This window comes from Ovis aries, chromosome 10 (genome assembly GCF_016772045.2).
Source record: "Ovis aries strain OAR_USU_Benz2616 breed Rambouillet chromosome 10, ARS-UI_Ramb_v3.0, whole genome shotgun sequence".
Lineage (NCBI taxonomy): Eukaryota > Metazoa > Chordata > Mammalia > Artiodactyla > Bovidae > Ovis > Ovis aries.
Genome location: NC_056063.1, coordinates 46,124,416 through 46,144,667, shown reverse-complemented (window position 1 = coordinate 46,144,667; position 20,252 = coordinate 46,124,416).

Below are 20,252 nucleotides of genomic sequence, written 5' to 3'. Positions count from 1 at the left end.
TTATTTATTTAAGATAGATTTATCCTGTATTTAAAAAGACACTGACCAATATCCAAATATGTTTACTCTTCTCTTATTATATTATATATTTATCCACCAAAAAAAAGAAATACTAAATTTTTATCATTATTGACTCACACATTCCTACAAAAATTTTTATTGTTTCTGGAGTGTAGGTGATTCTTTCTATATCTAAGACATTATAAGTAGTATAAAATGGATTTCTGTGTCTAAATCTTTTGACTACCTGGAAAAGTAGACTTGAAGACTTATGTGTAATATTTTTATTCTTAGGTGTTACAGTTCATCCCTTGTTAATGACATCACCAATTTATTAGAGATGGTTGAATAATATAAGTTTAACATAAGTGAGAAAGCAAAAAAAAAATCTGGCCTAGTAATTGAACTTTTACTCAAATTTACTTCTGGAAACATCACTTCAATAAAGTAAATACTAACTTCAGTTGCTCAGTCGTACCCAAATCTTTGTGACCCCATGGACTAGAGCATGCCAAGCTTCCTTGTCCATCACTAAATCCTGGCGCCTACTCAAACTCATGTCCATCACACCAGTGATTTCATCCAACCATCTCATCCTCTGTCGTCCCCTTTTCCTCCTGTCTTCAATCTTTCCCAGCATCAGGGTCTTTTTGAATGAGTTGTTTCTGGTTTTTTCGAATGAGTTGGTTCTGGTTTGGCCACCAGGTGGCCAAAGAATTGCAGTTTCAGTTTCAGCATTAGTCCTTCCAATGAATATTTAACACTGAATTCTTTTAGGATGGACTGGTTGGATTTCCTTGCAGCCCAGTGGACTCTCAAGAGTTTTCTCCAACAACACAGTTCAAAAGCATCAATTCTTCGGCACTCAGCTTCCTTTATAGTCCAACTGTCACATCCATACATAACCACTGGAAAAACCATAGCTTTGACTAGATGAAAGTTTGCTGTTAAGTAATGTCTTTGCCTTTTAATATGCTTTAAATAGGTGACCAATGACCAATAGGTTGGTCATAGCTTTTCTTCCAAGAAGCAAGTGTGTTTTAATTTCATGGCTGCAGTCCATCAAGCCAGTGATGCCATCCAACCATCTCATCCTTGGTCGTCCCCTTCTGCTTCTGCCCCCAATCCCTCCCAGCATCAACGTATTTTCCAATGAATCAACTCTTCGCATGAGTGGCCAAAGTACTGGAGTTTCAGCTTTAGCATCAGTCCTTCCAATGAAATCCCAGGGCTGACCTCCTTCAGAATGGATTGGTTGGATCTCCTTGCAGCCCAAGGGACTCTCAAGAGTCTTCTCCAACACCACAGTTCAAAAGCATCAATTCTTCAGCACTCAGCCTTCTTCAAAGTTCAACTCTCACATCCATACATGACTAGTGGAAAACCATAGCCTTGACTAGATGGACCTTAGTGGGCAAAGTAATGTCTCTGCTTTTCAATATGCTATCTAGGTTGGTCATAACTTTTCTTCCATGGAATAAGCGTCTTTTCATTTCATGGCTGCAGTCACCATCTGCAGTGATTTTGGAGCCCCCAAAAATAAAGTCTGACACTATTTCCACTGTTTCTCCATCTATTTCCCATGAAGGGATGGGACTGGATGCCATGATCTTCGTTTTCTGAATGTTGAGGTTCAAGCCAACTTTTTCACTCTCCTCTTTAACTTTCATCAAGAGGCTTTTTAGTTCCTCTTCACGTTCTGCCATAAGGGTGGTGTCATCTGCATATCTGAGGTTATTGATATTTCTCCTGGCAATCTTGATTCCAGCTTGTGCTTCTTCCAGCCCAGCGTTTCTCATGATGTACTCTGCATAGAAGTTAAACAAGCAGGGTGACAATATACAGCCTTGATGTACTCCTTTTCCTATTTGGAACTAGTCTGTTGTTCCATGTCCAGTTCTAACTGTTGCTTCCTGACCTGCATACAGATTTCTCAAGAGGCAGGTCAGGTGGTCTCATATTCCCATCTCTCTCAGAATTTTCCACAGTTTATTGTGATCCACACAGTCAAAGGCTTTGGCATGGTCAATAAAGCAAAAATAGATGTTTTTCTGCAACTTTTTCCATGATCCAGTAGATGTTGTCAATTTGATCTCTGGTTCCTCTGCCTTTTCTAAAACCAGCTTGATCATCAGGAAGTTCATGGTTCACGTATTGCTGAAGCCAGGCTTGGAGAATTTTGAACATTACTTTACTAGCATATGAGATGAGTGCAATTTTGTGGTAATTTGAGCATTCTTTGGCATTGCCTTTCTGTGGGATTGGAATGAAAACTGACCTTTCCCAGTCCTGTGGCCACTGTGAGTTTTCCAAATTTGCTGGCATATTGAGTGCAGCACTTTCACAGCATCATCTTTTAGGATTTGAAATAGCTCAACTGGAATTCCATCACCTCCTCTAGCTTTGTTTGTAGTGATGCTTTCTAAGGCCCACTTCACTTCACATTCCAGGATGTCTGGCTCTAGATGAGTCATATCACTTCATGGCAAATGGATGGGGAAACAGTGGAAACAGTGATTGACTTTATTTTGGGGTCTCCAAATTCAGGTATGAACTAAGTCAAATCCCTTATGATTATAGAGTGAAAGTGAGAAATAGATTTAGGGGACTAGATCTGATAGATAGAATACCTGATGAACTATGGAAGGAGGTTTGTGACATTGTACAAGAGACAGGGATCAAGACTATCTCCATTGAAAAGAAATGCAAAAAAGCAAAATGGCTGTCTGAAGAGGCCTTACAAATAGCTGTGAAAAGAAGAATAGTGAAAAGCAAAGGAGAAAAGGAAAGATATAAGCATCTGAATGCAGAGTTCCAAAGAATAGCAAAAAGAGATAAGAAAGCCTTCCTCAGTGATCAACGCAAAGAAATAGAGGAAAACAACAGAATGGGAAAGGCTAGAGACATCTTCAAGAAAATTACAGATACCAAGGGAACATTTCATGCCAAGATGGGCTCAATAAAGGACAGAAATGGTATGGACCTAACAGAAGGAGAAGATATCAAGAAGAGGTAGCAAAAATACACAGAACTGTACAAAAAAGATCTTTATGACCAAGATAATCATGATGGTGTGATCACTTACCTAGAGCCAGACATCCTGAAATGCGAAGTCAAGTGGGCCTTAGAAAGCATCTCTATGAACAAAGCAAGTGGAGGTGATGGAATTCCAGTGGAGTTATTTCTAATCCTGAAAGATGATGCTGTGAAAATGCTGCACTCAATATGCCAGCAAATTTGGAAAACTCAGCAGTGGCCACAGGACTGGAAAAGGTCAGTTTTCATTCCAATCCCAAAGAAAGAAAATGCCAAAAATTATTCAAACTACCACACAGTTTACTCATGTCACAATCTATCAAAGTAATGCTCAAAATTCTCCAAGCCAAACTTCAACAATACAGGAATGCTGAACTTCCAAATGTTCAAGCTGGTTTTAGAAAAGGCAGAGGAACCAGAGACCAAATTGCCAACATCCGCTGGATCATGGAAAAAGCAAGAGAGTTCCAGGAACACATCTATTTCTGCTTTATTGATTATGCCAAAGCCTTTGACTCTGTAGATCACAATAAAATGTGGAAAATTCTGAGAGAGATGGGAATACCAGACCACCTTACCTGCCTCCTGAGAAACCTTCATGCAGATCAAGAAGCAACAGTTAGAACTGGACATGGAACAACAGACTGGTTCCAAATAGGAAAAGGAGTACATCAAGGCTGTATATTGTCACCCTGCTTATTTAACTTCTATGCAGAGTACATCATGAGAAACGCTGGGCTGGAAGAAGCACAAGCTGGAATCAAGATTCCGGGAGAAACATCAATAACCTCAGATATGCAGATGACACCACCATTATGGCAGAAAGTGAAGGGGAAGTAAAAAACTTGATGAAAGTGGAAGAGGAGAGTGAAAAAGTTGGCTTAAAGATAAAGATTCAGAAAATGAAGATCATGGCATCTGGTCCCATCACTTCATGGGAAATAGATGGGAAACAGTGGAAACAGTGTCAGACTTTATTTTGGGGCCTCCAGAATCACTACAGATAATGGTTGCAGGTCTGTCTAGTCAAGGCTATGGTTTTCCCATAGTCATGTATGGATGTGAGAGTTGGACTGTGAAGAAAGCTGAGTGCTGAAGAATTGATGATTTTGAATTGTGGTGTTGGAGAAGTCTCTTGAGAGTCCCTTGGACTGCAAGGATATCCAACCAGTCCATTTTGAAGGAGATCAGTCCTGGGTGTTATTTGAAGGACTGATGCTAAAGCTGAAACTCCAGTTCTTTGGTCACCTCATGTGAAGAGTTGACTCACTGGAAAAGACTGATGCTCAGAGGGACTGAGGGCAGGAGAGAAGGGGATGACAGAGGATGAGATGGCTGGATGGCATCACTGTCTCACTGGACATGAGTTTGAGTGAACTCCAGGAGTCGGTGATGGACAGCGAAGCCTGGCATGCTGCAATTCATGGGGTCGCAAAGAGTCGGACCTGACTGAGTGACTGAATTAAACTGAACTGAAATCACTGCAGAAGATGACTGTAGCCATGAAATAAAAAGACACTTACTTCTTGGAAGAAAAGCTATGAACCACCTGACAGCAAATTAAAAAATCAGACATTAAAAATTTGGCATTGTTTTGCCAACAAATTTCCCACTAGTCAAAGCTACAGTTTTTCCAGTAGTTATGAATGGATGTGAACATAGTGCTAGAAAAAAAGGTGAGCATCACAGAATTGATGATTTTTGAACTGTGATGTTAGAGAAGACTCTTAAGGGTCCCTTGGACTTCAAGAAGATACAACAAGTCTATCCTAAAGGAAATCAGTCCTGAGTATTCATTGGAAGGACTGGTGCTGAAGCTGAAACTCCAATACTTTGGCCACCTGATGCAAAGAACTGACTCATTCAAAAAGACCCTGATCCTGAAAAAGATTGAAGGTGAGAGGACAAGGGGACAACAGAGGATGAGATAACTGTGTGGCATCCTGACTTAATGGACATGAGTTTGAATAAACTCCAAACGTTGGCGATGGACAGGGAGGCCTGGCATGCTGCAGTCCATGGGGTTGCAAAGAGTTGGACACAACTGAACAGAACTGAACTGAGTACAGCACTTTCACAGCATCATCTTTTAGAATTTGAAATAGCTCTACTAGAATTCTATCACTTCAACTAGCTTTGTCTGTAGTGATGCTTCCTAAGGCCCACTTGACTTCACATTCCAGGATGTCTGGCTCTAGGTTAGCGATCACACCACCGTGGTTATCTGAGTCATGAAGATCTTTTTTGTATAGTTCTTCTGTGTGTTTTGCCACCTCTTCTTAATATATTTTGCTGCTGTTAGGTCCATACCATTTCTGTCCTGTATCGAGCCCATCTTTGCATGAAATGTTCCCTTGGTATCTCTAATTTTCTTGAAGAGAATCTAGAGTTTCCCATTCTATTATTTTCCTCTATTTTTCTGTTTTGATCACTGAGGAAGGCTTTCTTATCTCTCCTTGCTCTTCTTTGGAACTGTGCATTCAAATGGGTATATCTTTCTTTTTCTCTTCCTTTAGCTCCTCTTCCTTTCTCAACTATTTTTAACCCCTCCTCAGATAACCATTTTGCCTTTTTGCATTTCTTTTTCTTGGAAATGATCTTGATGCCTGCCTTCTGTAGAATGTCATGAGCCTCTGTCCATAGCTCTTTAGGCACCCTGCCTGTCAGATCTAATCCCTTAGAATTTATTTGTCACTTCCACTGTATAATTGTAAGGGATTTGATTTAGGTCAAACCTGAATGGTCTAGTGGATTTCCCCACTTTCTTCAATTTAAGTCTGAATTTGGCAATAAATTCATGATCTGAGCCATAGTCAGCTTCTGGTCTTGTTTTTGCTGACCGCATAGAGATTTTCCATCTTTGTCTGCAAAGAATAATCAATCTGATTTTGGTGTTGACCATCTGGTGATGTCCATGTGTAGAGTCTTCCCTTGTGTTGTTGAAAGAGGGTGTTCGCTGTGTCCAGTGTGTTCCCTAGGCAAAACTCTATTACCCCTTTCCCTGCTTCATTCTGTACTCCAAGGCCAAATTTGCCTGTTACTCCGGGTATCTCTTGACTTCCTACTTCTGCATTCCATGCTCCTATAATGAAAAGGACATCTTTTTGGGGTGTTTGTTCTAGAAGGTCGTGTAGGTCTTCATAAAACTGTTCAACTTCAGTTTCTTCAGCATTACTGGTTGGGGGCATAGACTTGGATTACTGTGATATTGAGTGGTTTTCCTTGGAAACGAACAGAGATCATTCTGTCATTTTTAGATTACATTCAAGTACTGCATTTTGGACTCTTTTGTTGACTACAATGGCTATTCCATTCTTCTATGTGATTCTTGCCCACAATCGTAGATATAATGGTCATCTGAGCTAAATTCACTCATTCCAGTCCATTTTAGTTCAGTGATTCCCAAAATGTTAATGTTGACTCTTGCCATCTTCTGTTTGACCACTTCCAATTTACCTTGATTTCATGGACCTAACATTCCAGGTTCCTATGCAATACTGCTTCTTACAGCATTGGAAGCTTTACTTCCATCAACTGTTACATCCAAAGCTGGGTGTTGTTTTAGCTCTGGCTCCATCTCTTCATTCTTTCTGGAGTTTTTTCTCCACTCTTCTCCAGTAGCATATTGGGCACCTACTGACCTGGAGAGTTCATCTTTCATTGTCATATCCTTTTACCTTTTCATAATGTTCATGAGGTTCTCAAGGCAAGAATACTGAAGTGGTTTGCCATCCTTTTCTCCAGTGGACCATGTTATGTCAGAACTCTCCTCCATAAATGTCTGTCTGGGATGGCCTTCCCCTGCATGGCTCATAGCTTCATTGAGCTAGACCAGGCTGTGGTCCATGTGATCAGTTTGGTTAGTTTCCTGTGATTGTGGTTTTTCTGTCTGCCCTCTGATTGATAAGGATAAGTGGCTTACGGAAGCTTCCCGATGGGAGTGACCGACTGAGTGGAAATCTGGGTCTTCTTCTGCTGTGTGGGGCCATGTTCAATAATACAGTTTAAAAAAAAAAGAGTAAATACTAGCAAAACTCTAATTGTGTTCATAAATGTAGTATTTAATCCCATCACAATAATACTGTCTTTAACATTTAATATTCTACCTTGATAGATTAAGTTTGGCAAACAACTCTGTTAGAAGTAGTTTTCTATTTATCATGTTCAGCTTTATGAGATTTCCAAGAAAAGAGGAGTTAAAAGTTTGACTAACTCAAAATCAGCAGAAATTTTATTGCCTTTTTTTTTTTTTTTTTTGTACTCTAAACTGGTACTTATTTCAGAGGAATGAGTACTAAAAGACAGATATTCCTTTTTTTTTTTTTCTTTATTTTTCTTTTCCTTAGCTAGAAAACTTACTATTAATCAAAAGTAACATATATGCTAAGTTATTACTACCTGGAAAATTTAAAACTATATACTTTTCTTGCCTTATCTTTTTTAATTCCATCATCTTTGAAAACAAGAAACAAGATATAGTTCTTATTACTTTAGTTTAGCATAGAATGGGTTATCATTCAAACTAGTTAGCATAAAAAATAGATGTTTTCTCTTCAAATGTCTAGGTTTGTATTTTAAGATAAATGTCCTCTGAATTTATTTGGCTTAAATTCCCATTTGCTATTATAATTCCTCTTTTACATCGTAAAGAAGAATTTTTGTGTAATTTAGGTAAGAATATATAGAAATGTAAATAAAATGTTAATGTAATGACAAAGTAGATATACCTTTCTAATATTTTCAGATGAGCCAGAGTATTATTAATATTTTGGCAACAAACATAGTGTTTTACATTTAAATTGTTCAACCAAAGAATAGTTCTATATCACCATAAGCAACTTACATGTTTTCTTTGTGGAATGAAACATCCACATAATGGAACATTAAAACTCTGTATTAATGGAAAGGAATATTTAAAATGATGAGGCTTAAACATTTTAGAATGATGTTAAATTCTGGAATGTCTTCACAAATCTAAGTCTGTTCTCCTTCACCAAAATAAAAATAAAATTATTGTTGAAGTAAAGCCTAAACTAAACAACAATAACAAACTTGTGCTTCATATTAACAGAATCTCACTTACAAAATATATATGAAAGCATAATCATAACTAATATGTGTATGGATGAGTGCATGCTCAGTCATATCTGACTCTTTGTGACCCCATGGACTGTAACCCTCCAGTCTCTTCTATCCATGGAAAGTTCTGGGCTGGAATACTGGAGTGAGTTACCATTTCCTTCTCCAGGAAATCTTCCTGACCCAAGAATCAAACCAACATCTCTTGCATTGGCAAGTGGCTTCTTTACCACTGTGCCTCCAAAGAAGCCCAATAACTAGAAGACTGGGAAATTATGTTTGTTTGGATAAATACTTGCCTTAAACAGGAGTTACTTTAGAAACATTTTCCTGACCCTCCACTTAATGAAATAAAGCAAGCAAAAATATCTCAGGATTGGATATATCATTATGCATATGTATGTGTGTATGTGTGTGCTGTGCGCTAAATCAGTTCAGTCATTTCTGACTTTTTGCGACCCTGTGGACTGTAGCTCACCAGGCTCCTCTGTCCATGGGATTCTCTATATTATATATAGAATTTAGTCTATGTATGTATAATGCACTTGGTTTTGCTACATGTGTTCTTATTAAAATTTCTTCAGCAGATTTTACTAATTTGTGAAATGCTATTGATAAAAATTGTTCAGTATTAATCTTTATAAAACAAAATATTTCAGTATTTAGAGTGCAAAAGAAAGCCCAATATATACAGTAGCTATATATTTTTAAAGGACATTATTTTTAGAAACAAAGTGGTTGGTAACTCTGGGAGTTATGCAATCATATTCCACATTTGAAATTAAACTTCTGAGGATTAATTAAAATATGTTTATGAAAAAAATCATGACAACATACTAAAAATATTTTCACCATGGGCTTAATGATTTGAATGAAGGAAGCAATTATACAAAAATACATTTTATAATAAGTAGTAGAATTTCATGGGACATAAATAATATGTGAAGTTCAATTAAATCCAGAAAGCCTCCATGTGAATTCATACTTTAAGTTTTCTATGCTCTCATATTTTAATGCTTAGCTATCTTTGAATTTAGATTATTTTAAAAACATGTTATAATCATTTACTGAGAACATGTCAAGGACATTTTTTATTTTTGTTTTGTTTTAAATACAGTGTTATCCCCAGACAGACATCAGAAATAATGTATTCTTGATTTTAAAGATTAAACTTTGTTTCATAGAACTTTGAATAGAAATATTAGTGATATTTCTAATTGAAGAAAAGGATATTACCACAAAAGTTGTGTTTTATGATTCTTCAAAGAGAGTCACATATAAAATTCTATGACATGCACATAGAACCCATTCCTGCTTTGGTAACAAATCTAAATTGTGTAGCATTAAAAAAAAAAGAAAAGAAAAAGGTTAGAATTAAATCTCAACTACCTAAACAGGACCTGCCCTAAGAACAGAAGTATGAGAACAAAAAACAAGAGTTCTTAAGGAATTTCTTTGTGGGAAGCAGTGTCTTGCTGAATAGCCAACAAATCAAATACACATACAAAGAGACAGTAAAAAAACAATCACTTAGGTAGTCATACACATCCTTACAGTCATGAGGAAAAACATACGAATGAGGAATATGCAAAGTTTCAATTTGATATTTCCTTTGATCACTGGAGAAGCTAATGTTTCCCAAGCATTCAAGGAAAAGTCAGTGGTCTTCAGAGGCAAACAACTACTGGGATAAACCCCACCAAAATATGTAATAGGAGATGAGAATACCAGCAAAGGCTTTGTGCTGTCCCCAAACAGCAACCAGGTTAATATCTCCAGCAGCTGTCCTGATCTCTGTGGTCTAAGCTTTTAACTAACTTTAATTAAATGGAACCTTTGGTGTGCAAGGGTACATATGCCTGGGATATGAATAAAAGAAACAAATAGCAGAGCCTGGCATATGGTTGCACACACATGCATCATTTGGTTTCTGATTTTTTTGCAAGGATATTTTAACATTCATGAGAGGTAAGAAAGATGAGAGCAGAAATAGAATTGTCTCTCTGGACTTCAACTTTTTGCCTACACTTCCTACTATCACAGTAGTATTAAAAAAAAAAAAACAACTATAAGTCTTAATTGTCAGATGCACAATCTGCAATGTTTAAATGGACCCTGTGGATTTTGGTCCAAAACCAAACCAATTGGTTGCAAGCTATTTTTCTCTTTCATTAGATGTTCTGCTGCAGTATTTGCATAAATGTAACCGTGCTGTCCGTCTTTTAACTTTCACTCAATTAATTATGCTTCCAGCCCCCTGCTGATGGACAAAAATGAGACTTCATCTGCAAATAGCTTCAGCAGTTTACAGCTTATTAAATGCCAAAATCTAGTTAAGACAGTTTGAGAATTCTCATGTCAGGCATTTCAACATGCCATTTTTAACACAAAATTCTTATTTAAAAAATGAACCCACTACTCCAAATCAGGGGGAAAAAAAAATCACTGGTATAAAGGTAATGAACATATTAGAATTTTATACAAATTGTGTACTTAGCATATGTGGCTTACTCTGAGCACACTTAATTGGTTTGCCTAATAATGAACCCTCTATGAGAAAGATTACCAAGTTGACAAGAAAATGGTCTCCACAAATTATAAACAGCTTTCATCTAAGGACCCATCTTTTATAATTTATATAGAAATCTGCGTATGGTCTGAAAAAAAAAAAGCAGATGAATCAGAGTTATATATTCATATTCTTTTAAAAATAACTTTTCTCCTACTTTGTGTGACAGGTTTTGCATATTGCATCAAACATCTGGTGCGTTCACAAGCTAGTATTCTTTATGTCATTTGGGGTTAGCTCTTCATCTAAGCTAGAAAGAGAAAGAAAGAACAATCTATTCAGCAAAGCTAAATGAATAGATAAAACATGGCATTTTGCATTCTACTATGAAAGGACTGGAATCAATCTTTCCGTAATTCTATGTGATTACTGACCTCCCTACATCCCCATGAGCACACTGATAAAATGAGATAAAATCAAAATATCCTTAAGAAACTTAATTTTCCTCAGGTATCTGAGGCATAAAACACTTTTTCATTTCTGTACATATTTATTTTCTATGTCTATTTTGGAATGATACTTTTATTACTAAGATATATGCAATTAAGTTTTCTTAATTTGGGGAGAAGGGGAAAGCATTCTATTTATTCCACTTGAAGATATTAAAGTATTTACTAAAGTATGTTTGCATTTAATTCAGCATTAACAGTGTTATTGTCACAGAAAAGTCAGGTTAGCTTCTCATGGCAATTGGCCATCACATTTTAATCTGAAGTTGTTGACTTCCTTCTTCAATCTTGTGTCATATCATATGGTACTCTACTCTGTTAGATTTTATTGACAAATTGTGTCATGTTTATGCTCTTTTCTTATAAACTACCATGATAGAGTGGAATGTGACATGATGATTTATGACAGAAATGTCAGGGATTATTTTAAAAGCAATTTCTGTCTGATCATATACCAATTAACAGCTTTCATAACAAATTCCTAAATACATTGTTGGCATTTGATCAAAAGGAGCATATTTCATTGCTGATATTGGAATATTTGGAACATACTAAGGAAATTCATGTTTCCACTCTGGTTATGATTGTGGAAACATGCAATGGCTACCAGTAGTGCTCTGACACAAAATGACATTATTCATTATTTCAATAATGTGTTAAAACCCCCTTTCTAGAGTATCTGATAAAAGGGTGGAAAATACAGAACACCAGGCATTTTATCTTAAGTTTCAATGAATCCTGTATCATTTCTTATATATACTATAAGCAACCAGAAAGGCAGACTTCTAGAACTAGAAGGAACTGAGACAATTTTGCTAACCTGGAAAAAAAGAAAACATTAAAATAAGTGGAGACTTAACATTACACATAAACTTTGTGAAGATACATAAATTGTGTTACAGATGCTGTTAAGCAGTTCTAGGATATCTTGGGATTCTTTTTTTCCCCTGTGGGTAATTTGTAGGCAGCAAGTGGGAGATAGAACAGATTTTGCTTGATCTACTTTTTGTTGTTTTTTATTTTGATAAAAATAGGGGAATTTTTCATTTTCTCATTCCTCAGAAAGACTTGAAGACTTTATGAGATTTTGCCATTGGTGTATGGTGGTGTGTGGCTTCTTGAAATGTTTTATGTGTGTCTGCCTATTGGAATACTGTAGAATATGGAACAGTTGCAAGTGATCTATGAGGCAGATGATTTGACCATTTTATCTGCTGTAGTTAAATTATGAAATAGTGTCTTCAAGAGGGTCACCAATACTTAACTCAAGTGCTATAGATAGATCATAGAATTTATTATGAAAAAAAAGTAAAACTTATATGCAGAGAAGTAGTAAGGACACATACAATCTTTTGAAGCTCCACTGCATATGTGCTAAATTACTTTAGTCATGTCCAACTCTTTGTGACAATATGGATTGTAGCCTGCCAGTCTCCTCTGTCCTTGGGATTATCCAGGCAAGAATATTGGAGTGGGTTGCCATGCCCTTCTCCAGGGTATCTTCTTGACCCAGGGATCGAACCTGCGTATCTTATATATCTTGAATTGGCAAGCAAGTGCTTTACCAGGTGAGCCACCTGGGCAGCCCATGAAGTTCCATTATCTCATAACATAAATTAGGAATAGATATTCTACATATGTCAAGGCTAAGATTCAGCAGAGGAGGCCTGACTTAATCAGTAGGCTGGAAATGGAGCATGATGGAGGTAGTGAAAGTGTTAGTTGTTCAGTCGTGTCCAACTCTTTGCAACTCCATAGTCTATAGCCTGCAAGGCTCCTCTGTCCATGGATTTCTCCAGGCAAGAATACTGCAGTGAGTTGCCATTTCCTTCTCCAGGGGATCTTCCCAACCTAAGGATTGAACCCATGGCTCCTACATTGCAGGCAGATTTTTTACCACTAAGCTACCACGGAAGCCCTGATGGAGGGAGGGGTACTCCTAGATGGGCCTAGCCTCTCTCCAGCCCAACCCCATAGCTTTATATATTTATAACTGAGTCTCAGATGTCAGAGGACACTTGAACAAAAGATACTTACCATCAAGGAGTCAACATACCCAGAAATATAACTAAGTATCTTATGTACATAGAGTGCTCATCTTGTCTGTCAAGAAAGATGACATCAGTCCCAAGCCTGGACTCTGCAGGCTGGCTTAGCTCCATGGAGCCAGCTCTCTGCTCTAAGGGCCATCCAAAATGGTCTCTAGTCAAATAGAAACTTAGTCTTTTAATGGACTTTAAAATTTCTTTTAACTCCTCCTGCCTTTTTAGAAACTTCACAAAATTAATTATATTTTTGGTTTTAAAAGGTATATCTTATTCTCTTATATTCTTCCAGTTTCCTGTTTATTTCTGGAACTTCATAGCCAAACTACTCTGAAGAGTTAGCTAAGCTTCCTGTCTCTTTCACTCACCAGCCTCTAAACAAAACTGTCATCTTCTATATCACTCCATTGAAATAGTTCTCACTAAGACCACTGATTACTTCCATAACTCTAAATCCAATGCATATTACTCAAGCTTCAGTTTTTTTTTTTTTTTTTTTTTTTTTAGTAAAATAGTCTCCTCTTGATTTCTTTTACATTATCCTCTCCAGGTTTTCCTAATATTTTGTGGTTATTACATTGCACATTTCTTTGCAGATTCATTCTCTGCTATCTTATCAGTATATAGTGAAGATTGGCAAGGCTTGATTTTATTTCATAGTTTCCTCTCTTGTAGATATTCTCTAGGAAATGTCATCCAGGCCCATTCAATTACCACCTATGGGGTCATGGCTTCCAAAGCTATAATCCAAGTTCACAGAACTCCTCTGAGCTTCAAAAATGGATATCTCCCTGCTAATGGACATTTCTACTTGGATTTCTCAAAGATAACTTAAACCTAACAAGTCTAAGACAAAACCATGATTTTCATCTGAACATTGGTTTTCTGGTGGTGTTCTTTGAAAGCAAGACAATGCAAACTATCCAGTTAGAATGAACTTCTACCATATACCTCTTCCATTTAATATCCAATTTCTCAGCAAGTCCTCTCAATTTTACCATTTAATCATCTCCTATTAAATTTTACCGTTAAATGGTAAATTAAATTTTAGCATTAAATGGTAAATTAAATTTTAGCATTAAATGGTAAATTAAATTTTAGCATTTAATAATCAATCCTAAAGGAAATCAGTCCTGAATATTCACTGAAAGGACTGATACTGAAGCTGAAGCTCCAATACTCTTGTCATCTGATGCAAAGAACTGACTCAATGGAAAAGGCCATGATCCTGTGAAAGATTAAAGGCAGGAGGAGAAGGGGACGGCAGAGGATGAGATGGTTGGATGACATCACCGACTCGACAGATATGAGTTTGAACAAGCTATGGGAGTTGGTGGTGAACAGGGAAGCCTGGTATGCTGCAGTCCGTGGGGTCAGAGAGTTGGACACGACTGAGTGACTGAACTGAACTGAATTGTCTCCTACATTTACATGTGTCTCTCCATCACCACATCCATTACCCTAATCTTATCTAACAAGAAAACTTAATTAGATTGTCCCCATAACCTGGCATTTTCTTTCTTCGTCTAAGTACCTATACTGCTGTTGGAAGTCAGATCTTATCATTAAACCCTCCACATATCAAATTCTTTAACGAGTTTCAGTTTTTTCATAGAATAAATTTCTTAACACAGGCAAAGATAACTTCTGTGATCATAATCATATTTATCTCTTTCGTCTTCTCTTGTGCCACCTCACTTATTCCTCTTTGTTTTTTTTTTAATATAAATGTATTTATTTTAATTGGAGGTTAATTATTTTACAGTGTTGTATTGGTTTTGCCATACATCAACATGAATCCACCACAGGTATACACGTGTTCCCCATCCTGAACCCCCTGACATGTGGGGTCTAGGAATTCATTCCGATTTCTAGAAATACATAACATGTCAGCTTCCCACACCTTCCACCAACACCAAGGTCTTCCCATACTTTTGGTGGATTTTGTGAGGATAGAAGTCAAGTTCTAATGACTATTTTTTAGGCTATTTCTCTAGCTTCATGGAAGCCTGAAGATATGACCCTTGAGCTAACCCTATGGTAACATGAAATTAAAATTAGTGATGGACAGGGAAGCCTGGCATGTTGCAGTCCATGGGGTTGCAAAGATTCAGATGTGACTGAGTGACTGAACTGACTGATAAATAAAAAACTGGATGCCAGATAAATGAGAACCTGATTGAGAACACTGTGTTCCAAAGTAAGCACCTATACTTACTGTCCATGCAGTTTATTGCAAAACAAGTACCTGTTATTAATAAGATGTATTTGCACTGGAGGATGGATTCTACTCATATTATCTTTAAGGGGCACAGGACCAGTAGAACTTGCAATGCAATGGTAATCATGGCTTATTGATTCTCTTTTGTGAGGTGGTTTACACTCACCTGTTTCTACTCATTGACACTATAGTCATCACCAGTGTGGTGTTCCTGATGTCCATGAAACCTCTACCTTGACTTTGTCATGAACTTTGTGTTTTTGCCTACATTGTTACTTCTTTTATGGCAAAATAAATTGGTATTGGGTGAAACCTATTGTATCTTATGTATTTTATTATCAACCCCCAACTCAGGAGCACAGATGCAAGACAAGTGAAATAGATGTCCCACAAGGAGACATACTCTTGTCTGCCTGTGTAACGTAACTGTGTACCACGCTACTTAAACATTCCTCTTCATCCTAATTTCAACTCCATTAATATTTCCTCTATGAAAAAGTCTTTAAATGCCAATTTAATTTGCAAGTTCTCATAGAACTTTCCTTCAGATCAAAATGTCTTTCTAAAATTAACATGGTTTAGTATGACACTTTTAATATTACCTTCCCATAAATTCCATTAAAGTGGGTACCATATCTATTACATCAGATACCCAAACATCCTCAAATCCAAATCCTATGCCTGGTGTCTGAGAGAAAGTTAGTAAGTATCTTTAAAATGGAATAATGCAGAGAAGGTGCTGTGATATCTTGTATTATAGGTATCTGTTCTGGTCTAATAACCTGGGGATTAGTACTACATTCCTGGAGGAAATAACATTAAGTTAGAACCTGAGGTTTAACTAGTGATTGGGGAAATTGAGACTATTGCATTTCAGGCAGGAAAATATCTATTAATGCTGTGATATATGGGATGTGGGGACCAGGTCGCATTCAAGTAGTTGAAAAAAGTCCAGTGTGGTCAGATTATAACTAATAAAATTTTGCAGAAGGATATCACAGAGTTCATCAGGACTCAAGTCAGGAAAGCTTTATGTTTTTAATTTTATATTTTGGTTGTACTGTGTAGCATGTGGGATCCCAGTTCCCTGATCAGGGATTATATCCACACCCCTTATATTGGAGGCACAGAGTGCTAATCATTAGATGGTCAGGGAAGTCTGAGTCAGGTAACCTATAAAGTTAATGTTAAAGATCTTGTCCTACAACTTAGCTAAGGGAACTCACTGTTACTGTTACTGTTAAGCCACTTCAGTTGTGTCTGACTCTGTGCAACCCCATAGACGGTAGCCCATCAGGCTCCCCGGTCTCTGGGATTCTCCAGGCAAGAACACTGGAGTGGGTTGCCATTTCCTTCTCCAGTGCATGAAAGTGAAAAGTGAAAGTGAAGTCGCCTAGTCGTGTCTGACTCTTAGTGACCCCATGGACTGCAGCTCACCAGGCTCCTCTGTCCATGGGATTTTCCAGGCAAGAGTAGTGGAGTGGGGTACCATTGTCTCCTCCGACAGAACTCACTAAAGTAATGTGAAAATGAGATAAAACATTTTTTCCCATTATATCTTTAGCCTAATTCCTAACTCATTTCACTAATAATGTCCTTTATAACTTCTGAGAGTTATGTTTCCATGTCAGTTATGGTACATGTTTTACTTCAAGTAAGCTAGCATTTGTTCTTTGAACAACAGTATGTGAACTGTGAACTTCCAGATGTTCAGGCTGGATTTAGAAAAGGCAGAGAAACCAGGGATCAAATTGCCAACATCTGTTGGATCATTGAAAAAGCAAGAGAGTTCCAGAAAAACATCGACTTCTGCTTTATTGACTATGCCAAAGCCTTTGGCTGTGTGGATCACAACAAAATATGGAAAATTCTTTGAGAGATGGGAATACCAGACCACCTTACCTGCCACCTGAGAAACCTGCATGCAGATCAAGAAGCAACAGTTAGAACAGGACATGGAACAACAGACCGGTTCCAAATTGGGAATGGAGTACATTAAAGCTGTAAATTTTCACCCAGCTTATTTAACTTATATGTAGAGTAAATAATGTTAAATTCCAGGCTGGATGGAGCACAAGCTGGAATCAAGATTGCCAGGAGAAACATTAATAACCTCAGCTATGTAGATGACACCATGCTTATGGCAGAAAGTGAAGAACTAGAGTTTCTTGATGAAAGCGAAGGAGGAGGGTGAAAGAGTTGGCTTAAAGCTCAACATTCAGAAAACTAAGATCATGTAATTCAGTCCCATACCTTCATGGCCCATTGATGGGGAAACAATGAACACAGTGACAGACATTATTCTGGGGGGCTCCAAAAGAACTGCAGTTTGCTCAAACTCATTTACATTGAGTTAGGGAGGCTATTCAACCATTTTATCCTCTGTCATCCCCTTCTGCTCCTGCCTTTAATCTTTTGCAGCTTCAGAGTCTTTTCCAGTGAGTTGGCTCTTCCCATAATGTGGCCAAAGTATTGGAGTTTCAGATTCAGTATCAGTCTTTCCAGTGAATGTTCACAGTTGATTTCCTTTAGAACTGACTGATTTGATCTCCTTGCTGTCCAAAGGACTCTCAGGAGTCTTCTCCAGCCCCACAGTGGTGAACCTATATTTTACTTCTATACAGTCCATGGAATTCTCTAGGCCAGAATACTGAAGAGGGTAGCCTTTCCCTTCTCCAGGGGATCTTCCCAGCCCAGGGATCAAAACCAGGTCTCCAGCATTGCAGGCAGATTCTTTACCAGCTGAGCACAAGGGAAGCCTTTTTACATATTTGGGAACTTTTAAATAGCATATATTTGACACTTACTCCTTGGAAGGAAAATTATGACCAACCAAGACAGCATATTAAAAAGCAGAGACATTACTTTGACAACAAAGGTCCATCTAGTCAAATCTATGGTTTTCCCATTAGTCATGTATGGACATGAGAGTTGGACTATAAAGAAAGTTGAGCATAGAAGAACTGATGCTTTTAAGCTGTGGTGTTGGAGAAGACTCTTGAGAGTCCCTTGGACTGCAAGGAGATCCAACCAGTCAATCCTAAAGGAAATCAGTCCTGAATATTCATTGGAAGGACTGGTGCTGAAAGTCCAATACTTTGTCCACCTGATGTGAAGAACTAACCCATTGGAAAAGACTGATGCTAGCAAAGATTGAAGGCAGGAGGAGAAGGGAACAGTAGAGGGTAAGATGGTTTGGTGGCATCAGCTTTATTATATTTTATACTAAGATAAAATTGTATGCCACCCAAAGATGTCCTTGTCTGTTAGTAATAATGAGATGTCTCTAGGCAGGTATTGGAAGGCAACTTCCCTGCCAGTGATAGTTTCAATGATCACCTCCCTGGGCTTATATTAATTTTTGGGGAGTGCTAGGGCCATAGGCTCATGAATCACACATGTGGGAAACCTACTTGCTTGTCCTAAACAGTCTTTAAAATTGTCATATGATTAAAAAAAAATCTACTGTGTTTGAGATGTACATTTTTTGAGTATTTGTTACAGGAGTTGGCATTTCACAAGCTAATCATATGCATTGTGAAAGCAATGTTGGTTTGTGACTAAAACCATGTTGTAGAAAGGAGAAAGTATTTCCTCTATAGGGACATTGTAGCATATCAGGAAGAACCAGGGACATTAATGCTGTGACTAATTCTGTTGGCCAGTTTACAACAGATAATGTGGAAATTGATAAAGATTATAATTGAATTTATTCAAGGATTGCTGTGTGGTTTTAAAGAGAAAAACAATTAGTACTTACAACTAAAAGCTTTCTCTCTCTTAAAGGGAATCTGAAGTGAGTTAATCAAGGTGATAAGCATGCATTGATTAATCACTAGTCCATTGGGGGAAACAATGAATATAAGCCCTGAAACTTATAAAAGTCTCAAGGTGAAGTTTGAGTTTATGGATTTGCACATTTCTTGAATTAAGAAAAAAGACATTAAAAACTTTTGTAAGAGCATTTGAAGAAAAATTAAATGTTTCTATAAAAAAAATTACAAAAATTAGAAATTATTAAAAATCATATGCTGCAAAGCATTTTCTCCTAAATGAGTGCAATTATCCCTTTGTTTGTTCATGGTACTATAGATGACTTTTGTCACAATAGCATTGGGGGAATAAATGTGTAAAACAAACATATTTTGAGAACTAGTTACAATCTGGCTCAAATACAATCATAAGAAATAATTTCTTTGTATCTTATTCCATCATTTGTCCTAAATTTCTAAATACTCAGAGAGCACTGAAACCACTCAGCACATTTCAGTCTTAGTGGCCTTCCAGAATATAGTTCATTCAATAGAACATTCCTAATGTTTTCCTTTCTCTTTCCCCAATCAAACTATCATCTGTGTGTCTTATTCTTGAGAATCCTAAATTTTCTTGTTTGAGAGTTAATTTGATAAATGTGTAATGTTAATTTTGAGTGACTGTTCATATATTAAAGTGTCTTCTATGTTTTATAAGTAATATCAATAAGTCACAGTTTTCTTGAAGACACGGCCTTACTTCACAAGAATAATAGCAAAATAGAAGGAAAGGCTATCTTCAGATACTTTATATTTGCTTTCTTCTCTGGCCCACATATTCATTTTTTGAGCACTGTATCATATACACAAGAGAGTATATTAATATTATCTCTACCCCCTCTTCTCTAGCCAATGTATGCTTTTGCAATCTCCTGAGTATGCCAAGCCCTCTTACCTCTGAGTCTTTGGACATATGATGTTTCTGGTAAGCAGATGTTCTCTGCCAGAAGTTTTATGCTTGATCTTCAACAAAATTTTTAATACAGTTCAAACTCACTAATTTATAATGGCATCTGCCTTTTCTGCCTGCTACCCTTCAGA